The 12,049-nt window shown below is 33.8% G+C and overlaps 1 protein-coding gene across 10 annotated transcripts in view; it reads left to right on the top strand.

Moving 5' to 3' along the window:
• The window catches only part of DISP1 (dispatched RND transporter family member 1), a 303,781-nt gene that overhangs the window by 105,530 nt on the left and 186,202 nt on the right, over positions 1–12,049 (top strand). The window lies entirely within an intron of this gene.

Here is a 12,049-nt window from a genome sequence, read left to right on the forward strand (position 1 = left end):
TAAATCTGATGTGTATAAAATCTGATATAACCTAGGCTTCAAGTCCATTTTCATAAGACTCTTGTCATTGATAGAAAACAATTACTTGACAGTTACACTAAATGTAATTTATGAATGGAGTTGAAGAACAAAAGCCAACTCCTAGCTTCCTCCATCTAATAAAAGGTATGGGATTTGTAGTCTGATCTTACTGACTTTTTTTTAAAAGTTTGAATGTTTTTAATTTGTTAGTATTGTTCCTTTTTGCTATAGCCACCATGACTCATAGAAACTTACCTGTTAGTCTCCCTTGTCGAAATAGTTTCTACCTATTTTCAACTCTGATACTTTACAATATTTAAATATTATATATGTATGAGAATTATATTTCTAAGTATTCATTTTTAATTTTTCCCTAAAATCTTTTTTTAATGTGGGGCTTTTATTTGGAGGAGCTTATATTTGGATCAATGTGGTAGATATGAGATTAGGGAATCTGCAAGTGGTCTCTCTGCCTCCAATTTATCTTTGCCCTTACTGTCTTATGACATCATTGCCAAAGTATTCTTCTTAATGTCCACCTCTGATCACATCCTTCCCCTGTTCTCAAGCTTTTAATGATTTCTCACTGTCTACTGGATCAAGTCCAATTTCTAAGCTTGCTATTCATAGTTCCTCATCATCTAACTATTTTTCTAACCCTTGTCTCATACAATTCATAAACCTTATAGTATATCAAATCTGCTCTTTTTTACCTGTTGGTGACCCATGCTTTCTCACTTTTTCCTATGCCTTTGCCCATCTATCTCATACCTTTGCCTAAAATGCTCTTTCAAATTGTATCTATTTTCTTTATAATTCATGGGTAGTGTGTGTGTGAGTGAGTGTGTGTGTGTATGTATGTGTGTGTGTGTATGTGTATGACTGATTAATAGATAAAAAATATCCCCAACTTTCTGGCTCATATATAGTCTTTGTGAATCTGTCCTTGAATCTCTTAAGTAAGTGATCATTCTTTCCTTAGAACTTCTTACAGAACTTATTTTTGTATTTCTCATTTTACTTTATGTGATACTTTTGTATAAGAATTTCTTCTACTAGATTGTAAACTGACCATGTTCTTGTGTCTGGTTCATCTTAGTATTCTCCTTGGCACCTAGCACAGTGTCTGACACATAGTGATCACTCTCGAAATACTTGAATTTTTAATACTCAAAATTATTGAGGAGACACCTTGATTTTGTGGACCTTCTGAGCCATAGATTCATGTAGTGGGGTATATAAATGCTTTACTACTTCTATGAAAGCCTGCATGTGAAGGGGAAGAGTGGAGATGTCTACTCAGCTGTTTGGCAGAAATAGTAGACTATTTTCTATATTAAAAAGTTTCTCTGAAGGAAGAATAATGATGACACCTTTGGTCACTCTCATTGAGACTTCTCGTAGCCTCTTTCCCCTGGCCTCTTTTCTATCCTGCATCCTCTCTATTGTTACTCTTGGTTGGGCAGGAGGGAAGTGGGGGAAAGTGTGATATTTTAGTTCAATACTTAGAGAGTTCTTTCATGGTCATGGAAATGATATTAAAGTGATTAAAAAGAATAATTCCCATTTGAAAATAGTGAAAGACAGATTTGCAAAACAATTTTCTTTTCTACCTGTTCATGTACCTGAGTTATAGCACAGTGGGAAATTTTGTTAAAATGAGTATTTATAGCTAAAAAGCCATAGGTGTTTTGCACATGTTTCTGATACCATTATTACCTTTAATGTCATTCCTTACACACTGTTGCTTTTTTAAAAAATTGGTAGAATATTCAAAGGACTGCATTGCACTAGATCCTTTTATATACAAGGTTCAATAGGTTTTGCTCATGGGTTCCTTTGAATATTAGGATATTTTCTCTTTTCATTCTGTATTCTGTAGCTTTGCCTGAAATTTGCGTTTCCTTGCTTTGTTGCTTTTTCTTTATCCATCTGATATTAACCTATTCCTGGTCTCAGGCTAGTTGTAAAAAAACCATCAGATTTTGATTCTCTGCCAGTTATCTCCTTTTCTTTAGAGTTGAAATATTCATCAGTACTTGAGTATGGCTTTAAGCCAATATCTGTTTCCCAGCAACTTAGTGATTCTTATAAATACCATTTCCACTGACTGAGATATGAACACTAGTATCTTGATATCTGCTTACTTTAATACAGAATTAAACCAGATTTTAGCTTGCTCTTTACCTTTTAGTTATGTGCTTAATCCATTAAACACATAAGCTTCTTTAGTTATTTTTTGAAATTGCATTAATGAATCAGCAATGAATGGATAAAACATTAATTTTACTTTACTATTGCCATTATTAACCCATCATTCATTTAACTAGGTTCTACCACAAGGGGAAAAGTGAGTTCAGTGTGTACCACTGCTCATAGTATCCTCTGCTATTGGAATAGTTGAGGAAAATAACAGTGATTTTGAGATAATATTGGGAACTCTTATAGTATTTTTATATATATTATGTGTTTATTGCACACATGTGTATGTATATAGGTATAAATACATATATACATATAAACATTTGTCTGTATATTATACATACATATATGTAAATGCTTGCCATAATTTGGGAATTTGCAGATTATTATTATTTTTTTGATTTTTTTACTTTTTGATTTTGATTTTTTACTTTTACTTTTTACTTTGATTATTTCAAAGTAATCAGCATCAAAATACTTTTTAAAGTCATAATGCGAAGGGTTTTCTGATTTTTATAGTTAATATTTAGGTGCTTTAATGTAACAAAGTGTAAAGAGATGACTAAACATTTCTGGAATGTAGAATGTATCCTTAGAAAAAAGAAGTATTACTTCATTTTTGAAAAATATTTTTTGATAGGTTTTGAGTGATGAAATGAGAATACCATTCTCTAATAATGAGTGAAAGCTATATATCAGTGACAAGAATGAACATTTTCCATCTAATAGGACTGAAAATTTTCTCCACATACATGACTGAGGCAAGTTGATTAGTTTCTGGTTTCAAAAGGAATGCAGCTGCTTACAACAGGAAAAAAAAAAACCTAATAGAACATTTAATATTTTGGGAAAAAAGGATCATGAGGGAAAAGGATATTCCATTAAAAATGTATCTTTACTTAAGAGTGAGAGTATTTTTATCTCAGTCACTGTTACTTATTTTTGATACTCTTCAAGTGAATGAAAACTTTATTCCTATTGGTCAGCCTTTATTGAATATTGTCAACATGGAATCTAGAAGCCCCCAAACTTGTAGCCTAGAAAGATTTAGTGATCCCCCAATTTTACTTAGCTTGGAGGTGAGAGCCTCGGGCTTGAGCCTGTTCCTGTGAGAATCCACAATCCACTTCAGATGTGGGCTAAGCCCAAGCCGAAGTTGAGTGACCCTTTGGCGCAGTAGGCAGCTAGTCAGTCTCACAAGCTGAAGGTCCCGAGTTTTGATCCTCAGAAGGAGGGTGTGATATGCTGGGAGAGGCTTCTGGAGATTAGAAGAGTCACTGGACTTCGGCTTGGGTTTAGCCCCCATCTGAAGTGGATTATGGATTCTCACAGGAACAGGCTCAAGCCTGAGGCTCTCACCTCCAAGCTAAGTAAAATTGGGGGATCACTAAATCTTTCTAGGCTACAAGTTTGGGGGCTTCTAGATTCCATGTTGACAACATCATATAATTATTTGGCTATAGAAGTCTCTACATTACCATGATCTGCATAGAGACATTCCACTTCCAGTGGGTCATTGTTTAATGTTCAAAATTCTCATCAAATGGCAGACACTCAGCCAAAAATTCCTCCATTGAGATTCCTTCCGGCTCAGATAGGACTAAATAGTTACAGGCTGTGTTGCTGTCATTCATTACTAATCCAGGTATGGCTGCTTACTGCTTTTAATTTTCCTTTTCTGAACTTAAAGGCAGTTTGCTTTTTTTCCCTTGAGAGGCAAATTGATAATATGCCTGAAATTCCAGAAACTCAAGGCAATGGGCCTCTTTGACATTGACACAACTGAGCTTTGTCTTAAGCCAAATGAAAGATTATAGATTTAGAGTTAGAAGGAACCTCAGAAATCATTTAGTCCAATCCTTGCATTTTACATATGTGGAAATCAAGGCCAATATGGGGGAAAGGATTTACTGTAGGGCTCACAGATAGTAAGTAGATAAAAGAGCTGGTAACTGAATCCAGATACTCTTATTAGAGATATCTGGAGATCTTATATGACAGTCACATTATAGAGATATCAAGATGGGGTGGGTAGTGGATAGAGCACTGGATTTGGAATCAGAAAGACTAGCTAGGTGACTGGGTCAAATTACCTAACCTCTTTCAAATAGTCTCATCATCTGTAAATTAGGAACAATAATGATGATAACTTCATAGAATGAGATAATATATGTGAAGCACTTCACAAACCTTAAAGCATTATATAAATGTTAGCTATTATTATTACCATAGTTATTTGGAAAACTAAGGTTATTTTTAGGGTCTTTTTTTAATCTTTGGAAGTTATCAGAGGACAACTCTCCAAACATACCTTGTTACCATTCTTAAAAAAATACTAGGTTGGATGGTCTACCAGTTTAACCTCATATGATAATTCTTTGTTAAAGATTTTTGTTGTTGTTGTGTGTAAAAGAAACCAAAATACAATCACACATTTATTGTCCTTCAAGACAATTAACTTTTTAAGTCCTGTTAGTGGGCTGCTCACAGTTTGGAAATTAACTACTAAATCCTTAAATGTTGTCAGTTCTCTCTAACCCTATGTATTATTATTATTTAACAAATACATTAACAGTGATATTTATTTCTTCTTTTCACTAATCTCTTTTGCTTGCTGCTTTTAATTACTTTTTACCCCTCCTCCCCCACTCCCTGACTTTTCTTAGAATCTATTTCTAATTGCACGTAATTTATTTTAAAAATATTTATGGTAAGTGTTACCACCATTTGATCAGCCTTTAAGTAGGCTATTCACCTGATTGACTCATGAAGTGAGATTTCCTTTTATTTAATGGGTAGACAATCATTAGTGTATATTTATGACTCCAGGATCTTCTTTTTCTTCTCATTTTACATGGGTGCTGCTTTTTTATTTTATATAGCATTACCTTCTATTATTTCATAGCATCAAGCCCAGAATGTGTGAGCTAATCTTTAAATAATTCTTCCCAAATTATTTTTCTTTTCCCATTCCCTTTTTAGAGGCCATTATTCGTCTTATATTATCTTTTCTTCCCCATTTTGAAGACTATTTATTTGGTACTTAAAGTCACTAAAATGACTTAGGGAGACGTACCTTACTAAGTCACATATTAGAACACAATTGCATTATGGGTCGTATTTCATTTCAAAGAAAATATCTGTGAAGTTAAAATGTATTTCTCAACTTCAGGTCATAGCTCACTTATTTTAAGCAATATTTAATGTAGTAAATTTCTGGGTCAGTAGGAAAATTAACTATATTCCCTTGTAGTTAGTTATTAAGAAAATATACACATTTTCCCGTGAGGTATTTTTGTTTAATTTAAGTGGTACAAATTTATTAAAGAGGGATGAAACGGTTACCACCATTTAACTGGGTTGATAGTGTAAAGATTAAAATTTAGGGAAACCGAGGCAGGTAGAAATTAGTTTCTCTCTGCAAGGAGTATTATATTTTTAGAGGTTTATTTAAGATTAAGAACTTAAGAAAATACAAGAAAGGCACATGTTAGGTGGGCCGAGAGGCCCAATTCAATTTCATTCACATCATGAGAGACACGTCTGCTCCGAAGCGGAAGTAGGAAAAAAGAGCCTCAGTAGGTGGAGAATTCCTTAAATAATAATGTGTGATCTCGCTCAGGTGTGAGTTCAGTGTGATTACAAAGCATTCTGGGAAGTGAGCAAGGACTTCTGGGGACTGGAGTCCTGGATTCAAGTCCCATTTTTACAATAGGTTGAACATTATAAAGAATATTAGAAATAGAAGGTTTTTTAACATTAAAAGTTTCTTTGATTTTTTTAAGTAAAAAAAGAGTGAAAAGAAACATTTTCAGAATTTCTAAATACTTAAACTTTCGTTAGAAGTTCTTAGATTTTGCCTGCCATATATTTTATATTTTGTCAGTCTTGGGTATGTAAAATATGTTCTTCAATCCAAATTCTCTTCCCCTCCCATATCTTGCTGTTCTGAAAGAAAGGATTTCCACTTCACTGCTACTGATTGGGAAGTACTATGAACAGGAATTTTAGAAGGTAACTTATAAGGATATGACTCAAATTTTCTGATAACCATAAGTGTACTTCCAAGTCATCTTATTAACTCTGAATAGACTGGGGAAAATCAGTAGGGTTTCCTTCACCTTTGACCTCAAAGGTTATAAACGCTATAATTCAGTATAGCTATTAGTAACAATAATACTTCTTGAAGTAGAATTTAAAAAACTGTAGAAAATATGTTTTTTTCTGATGTAATTTGAACTAATAACTGTGGCCTTATTCTCATTTCACTTCTAGAAACTTCTTTAAAATGTAGTTTCTCTATTCTTTTCTTACTGAAAGTATGATAAATGGAACATATGCAGTGTGACTTCCAGTCAAGAATTCATTATGCATGCACTTAACTATTTGTCCTGAGTCATATTATTAGACAAGGGAGACTAGAACAAAATGACAGGTAGTTTTGGATTCATTAAGGTTGATTTCTTAACAAACACAACTCAAAATTGGCCAACGTTTCCTTTTGAGAAAGCTTTCTTCCTACATAGCTTCTTGAATACTGTACAGAGATGCTCCTTTTTATGTTATTTTTTTTTTTTATAAAAGAGAAGTAAAAGGTCTTTCAAAACTGAATAGAAGAAACCTAATGAAACCACTTCAACTTGAAATTCTTTCCATTTTAAAGAAATCTAATGGAAATTTTTCTTAATGAACATTTTTCTGAAGATTAAGGAAACTTACCTAATGTGTTTAGTACTGAGACTAGTTAGTACAGATATTTAGTCAAAATCTGGGAATACTTAATACTTATATATTTTATTATTTTTAATTTAATTTAATTTATTTTTTTTATTTTAAATTAAATTAAATTTAATTTAATTAAATACTTAATAACAAAGAAAATTTTCTTAGTAATTGTGTCATTGTTTAGTAGGTGGCTTTTCATTTGCTCTATAACCATTCAGACCACATCTTTACAGTCATGTTAACTATTATAGAGAATATAAGATGACCCCCAGTTTTTTGGTCCTCAAATCACTTAAAATTTCATTGGTACTGAACTTAAAAAAGAAATGGCTCCCAACATTAAGTATTTTGTGCCTTTTTTTCTAGTTGAATTCTTTAGCAGTTTACAGATAAATATTCTCAGAAGAGTTGCAATAATGTATTTTTCCATTTTGGTCACATCTTTGTACTGTATTCTTTTGCATTCTTTATTCTAACATGCCTCATTATGATCTGTTCTTTTTTTTTAATTTTTTCTTTATCTTTTATTTTGTTTATTTCATTAAATATTTCCCAAATACATGTTAAATTTTTTTAACATTCATTTTTAAAAAAAATTTTAAACATTATTTTATTTGGTCATTTCCAAACATTATTCACTGGAAACAAAGATAATTTTCTTTTCCTCCCCCCCCCCCCCTTTCCCTCTTCCATAGCCGACACACGATTCCACTGGTTATCACATGTGTTCTCCATTCGAAACCATTTCCATGTTGTTGGTATTTGCATTAGAGTGTTCATTTAGAGTCTCTCCTCAGTCATATCCCCTCAACCCCTGTAGTCAAGCAGTTTTTTTCCTCGGTGTTTTTACTCCCACAGTTTATCCTCTGCTTGTGGGTAGTATTTTTTAGATCCCTGCAGATTGTTCAGAGACATTGAATTGACACCAATGGAGAAGTCCACTACCTTCAATTGTACCACAGTGTATCAGTCTCTGTGTATAATGATTTCCTGGTTCTGCTCCTTTTGCTCTGCATCACTTCCTGGAGGTTGTTCCAGTCTCCATGGAATTCCTTTACTTTATTATTCCTTTTAGCACAATAGTATTCCATCACCAACATATACCCCAATTTGTTCAGCCATTCCCCAATTGAAGGGCATCCCCTCATTTTCCAATTTTTGGCCACCACAAAGAGTGCAGCTATGAATATGTTTGTACATGTCTTTTTCCTTATTATCTCTTTGGGGTACAAACCCAGCAGTGCTATGGCTGGATCAAAGGGCAGACAGTCTTTTAGCACCCTTTGGGCATAGTTCCAAATTGCCCTCCATAATGGTTGGATAGATTCACAACTCCATCAGCAATGCATTAATGTCCCCACTTTGCCACATCCCCTCCAGCATTCATTACTTTCCTTTGCTGTCATACTAGCCAATCTGCTAGGTGTGAGGTGATACCTCAGAGTTGTTTTGATTTGCATCTTTCTGATTACAAGAGATTTAGAACACTTTTTCATGTGCTTATTAATAGTTTTGATTGGTTTAGCTGAAAATTGCCTATTCATGTCCCTTGCCCATTTATCAATTGGAGAATGGCTTGATTTTTTGTACAATTGATTTAGTTCTTTGTAAATTTGGGTAATTAAACCTTTGTCAGAGGTTTTTATGAAGATTGTTTCCCAATTTGTTGCTTCCCTTCTGATTTTAGTTACATTGGTTTTGTTTGTACAAAACCTTTTTAATTTGATGTATTCCAGATTATTTATTTTGCATTTTGTAACTCTTTCTAAGTCTTGCTTGGTTTTGAAGTCTTTCCCCTCCCAAAGGTCTGACATCTATACTATTCTGTATTCATAGTGAGCTCCAGTAGCTCACTATGGTTTGGTGGGGGAGTTGGCGGGTGGGAAGGGAGGCTCAGTTCACATTTCTGTGCAAGCTTTCCCTCCTTCTTATTATAGTGTGGAAATGTTCAAACCCCGTGTACCTTCGCCTCTGTGGGGTACTGGGGAGTACTGGGGAGTCCTTCTGTTCCTCCAAAGGTGATTTTTATGCTCCTTTGATATAGTCTATTTCGTTCGGTGCCGGGGAGAGGAAGCGTGTGGCTTCTAGATTGTAGCCATGATTACCCCGAAGTCTCATGATCTGTTCTTAATATAGCACCTTGTTGGGGAATCCTACTAATGATAGTAGCAGTTATTAGCAGGCTGGCAAAAATCACCAGGCCATCACAATGTCATCAGGGTCGAGTATTTACCTCAGTAGGCATATGTCAACCTCTGCCTTCTCTCTACCCCTTTGTAAATAAAGGAAGAGAGTGGGAGGAGGCAAGCTGAGGAGATCATGGGAACTCTATATTCCAATTGAGCTTTCTTCTCTCCAGCTGTTGGTGTCTTGGCTAATCTGTTTCCTCTCATTTATTTTCTCTACTGGACCTAAGATACAGATTGACTTATTAAAACCTCTTTTCTTATGAACAAATATGTGTGTACAAATTAATGAGAATAAAATAAAATAAATTCTATCAGTCTATATAATACCCTTCAAAAAACTCAATATGCAATGTGCTCTCCCTTTTCTGTATTCACTTTTTTTACATGATTTGGCATTAAGTTTCAATATTTGTTCTTTATTTTCTCATCATGAAATCAGAAGTTTATTGCATTGAAATACTCAGGATACCTTTAATGAACAATGGGACACCTAGGTGACATAGTGGTGTGAGATTTTAAATGGTTGAGGTCTTAAACTGTAGTGATTAAAATAGTAGAAGATATAAATTGTGATAGATATAAGAGAGGGTGAGTAAATTTGACCGCAGAAAATATGTTTCACTACAGTGTCTTGGGTTTTAAAATCAAATATAAGGTGGTCACCAGGGAAATGTTCAATTATTCAAATACCCAAGTCAATTGGGTTTTATAGAGATTTTAATTAACAATACAATGAGTAATCAAAGAAAGAGAGAGAGAGAGTAAGAAAGGAATAAGTATGAAGGGCCTCAAGTCAATATGGCCTAGACCTGAGCCCTAAGAGAGGAATCAGTCAGTTTTTTTACACTCACCACAAGGTCTGACTAAACAAGGATTTTAGTGACACCATGCAAGCTCCATCTCAGCGGTCCTCATCAGAGATCCTCCAAAAGGCTTTCTCCAAAAGGATATCTATCTCCTCAAGAGATTCTGCTTTTTCTTATATAGGGATTTTTCTCCCATGTCACCTCCCCTAAGTCCCTACATCTACCAATCACTGTAGATGTTTTCCAAAAGACAGCCCATTTTTGAATTCACAGCTGAGTAGATAAATCTCTTTAGTAAGAGAGAAAAAAAATGCTGCTGTGTTGACTAATTTCATTAAGAGAAAACCTCTGAGTAAGTTTTCACCTTTTAGGTCTAAGTAGTTTACAAGTTGCTTACCTTTATAGGTATTTAGTATCCCATTGTATCAATTCTAAAACAGTCATGACTCAAAGAACTTCCTGTCCCTTCCATAAGCATGGATCAAAGTACTTTTCATTGTTCTCAAGGAGCTCTCTGTCCTAAAGCTGTCCTAAGTAGGGTGGAGTAGGGATATTCCCAAGGCAAGGAGCCCTCACATTGAAATAGAATTCTCACTATCTGCTGGGGAATTTTTTTTAAGTAGAAGATTCCCCAATGGGGGAAACCCCTAACATTCATAAGTCTGAGAAATTTTGAGGTTTACAGTGGATAGTGTTAAGCGTGGAGTCAGGAAGCCTAAAATTCAGGAATTCAAATCAGACCTCAGACACTTACTAGTTGTGTGACTCTGAGCAAATTACTTAACCCTGTTTGCCTCAGTTTCCTTATCTATAAAATGATCTGGAGAAGGATATAGCAAACTTATTCCAGTATCTTTGCCAAGAAAACTCCAAATAGGGCCATGAAGAATTGGATATAACTGAAAAAATGATGGGGCAATTGATGAATACTAATTTCCTAATGCTAGGCTTGATTATAACTTTTAAGTTTCCATTGGAGTTTAAATTAGTAAAGATCTAATGCCACTGAAGCATGTTTATGTCTATTTCTTGTAAACATTTCTTAACCTTTCATGTGATAGTATATAAGGCTGTGATATAGTATTCAATCTCCATTTAGAAATCCCTCTAATTCCGGAAAAATTCTACTTCTATATCAAAATATCAGAAATCATTTCTTCAGTGAGGACAAACCTTATAGACTCAATGAAAGTAAAAAAAAATCCCTTAAATATTTTTTTCAGTGGATGCTTTATAGTATGAAGATCAACAGGTCTCATGGGCTCACATGGACTTCTTCAGATAGCAGATTTGGCATAATCTGGAATGAACAATTAATTTTATTTATTAAAAATTGTCTTTTTCCAATTCATTATTTTTGAATTTACTGGTCTGTGATTTTTTTATTTCATCATAGCAAGATATAGCAGTGGTTTTTAAAAAATTGGTTGTTTTGCTGTTCTCCCAACTTCAAGAAGAAATTAATTAAAAACATAACAAAAAGAGAGCAATGAAACACTTTTTAATGGCATAAAATCCAGCACTCAGTGGTAGAACTAACTAGTGGAGAAACCAGTATAATTAGTTTCATCTGATACAGTGTGGATATTGAATTGGTTCTCCTAGAAGCACACAGATATATCCATTGCTATAATAAGTAAAATCATATCAAGATTATTGATTGTCCCAAGAAATTCTCAAACCATGATATTACCTACATTGGAATATATTCTAAATGAAAACAAACCTTAAGACTTAAAATAATGAAAATAATAATAATAGTGCTTTAAGGTTTATAAAGGTCTTTATATATACACTGTCATCACAATAATATTGTGAGTTCGGTATTATTATTATTCAGATTTTACAGGCAAAGAAACTGAGATTTACATTAAGTTTCTTGAGCTAGGTCATACAGCTAGTAAGTAAATGAGACAGATTTTGAACTGAAGTCTTCCTGTTATAAAATCTAACACTCTACCCATTTTACCATTCAGCCTCATGTTATTTTTTTCTTAATTATAAGGAATAGAATAGTTATAGAAATAAAACATTCATTTCCCCCCTGATTTTTTTGTATTTTATAATTTTTAGTATACCTAGAATATGAAAAAACTCTTTTGCCCT

This window comes from Monodelphis domestica, chromosome 2 (genome assembly GCF_027887165.1).
Source record: "Monodelphis domestica isolate mMonDom1 chromosome 2, mMonDom1.pri, whole genome shotgun sequence".
NCBI classification, from domain to species: Eukaryota; Metazoa; Chordata; class Mammalia; order Didelphimorphia; family Didelphidae; genus Monodelphis; species Monodelphis domestica.